We start from the raw sequence: 1,335 nt of genomic DNA, 5'->3' as shown, positions 1-1,335 counted from the left end.
ATTTAACTGGCTCCCTTCCCTTTGCTGGGCATGCAGAGATCTCACTATCTTATCCTCCTGGGTTAGGCATGGCCAACCATGTGGCTAGCTACAGTCAATAAAATATCAATGAAAGTGATGTGTGTTCCTTCTGGGAAAAAATGGGTAAGGCTTTGCTGCAGTGACTGGTGACATTCCAGATCACAGAACTCCCACCATCTGAGTCGGAGGAACATGTGAAGTAATGCCTCAACTATCCATGATAGATAGTAGCATGAATAAAAAATAAATTTGGAATGTTTTTAGCCCCTAATATTTGGAGGGTATTTGTTGTTTTAGCATAACCTGATGATGACAGATACATACAATGAGGATGAGAAGGGTGTTGACCTTATTTTAAAGTAAAGAATTGGAAAGACACATTCTTTTATTAAAAGCACCATCCTGTGTCTGATATAATGCAAGGTCTTTCTACAATTTTTGTTAGCATCCTTATTTTACAAAGTATTAGCATTTTACAAAGAGTTTAAGGTCGTGTTAAAAAATCATTCAATGGGTGCTTGCTTCGGCAGCACATATACTAAAATTGGAACGATACAGAGAAGATTAGCATGGCCCCTGCGCAAGGATGACACGCAAATTCATGAAGCGTTCCATATTTTTAGAGGTTAGAGTGGGAGAGAGCCAAGCATAAGAGACTGTTAAAAACTGAGAACAAACTGAGGGTTGATGGGGGGTGGGAGGGAGGAGAGGGTGGGGGATGGGTATTGAGGAGGGCACCTTTTGGGATAAGCACTGGGTGTTGTATGGAAACCAATTTGTCAATAAATTTCATATATTAAAAAAAAATCATTCAATGGATCACTTAGATTCCACCCACGCCTGCCTAAATAACCCAGAAAACTACCAGAAGACTAGCAGAATGGATTCTCTGGAGCCAAGCACAGACGAGAGGACCATGGAAGAGGGTAGGAAGGGTGGAGAGGCGGTGCGCGCTACACAGACTGGTGGGAGGGAGCCAGGGTGGAGGGGCAGCCCTCCGGCAAAGCAGAGGCCCCCAGTCTGGCTTGCAAAGGCAGAGGGGCCAGAGGGAGTGTGTTCCGACAGCAAGCGGGACTTAACATCTGGAAGGTTATAAGCTAACAGCTCTGCTCAGAGAGCGGGAGGGCTGGAGTACAACGGGAGGGAGAGTTGTTGAGCCCCGGACAGAGAGCAGCTTGGCGGGGAACAAAGGCGCTCGCCAGCGCCATCTCACTTGCCCATCCCCCAGCCAAAATCCCAAAGGGAACCGGTTCCGGCCAGGGAACTTGCTTACACCACGCAAACACCCAAGGCTGCGCTTCTGTGGATCCATCC

General features: G+C 46.8%; 1 non-coding gene across 1 annotated transcript; it reads left to right on the top strand.

Moving 5' to 3' along the window:
- Positions 1-535: 535 nt before the first annotated feature.
- Positions 536-642, top strand: LOC123378965. The gene has a single exon (XR_006582787.1). It is a non-coding gene; the product is annotated as a U6 spliceosomal RNA (small nuclear RNA).
- Positions 643-1,335: the final 693 nt, after the last annotated feature.

Source organism: Felis catus, chromosome B4 (assembly GCF_018350175.1).
Source record: "Felis catus isolate Fca126 chromosome B4, F.catus_Fca126_mat1.0, whole genome shotgun sequence".
Classification (NCBI taxonomy): Eukaryota; Metazoa; Chordata; class Mammalia; order Carnivora; family Felidae; genus Felis; species Felis catus.
Note: the sequence above shows the minus strand (reverse complement) of the source record. Positions and strands in the feature narration are given on the sequence as shown.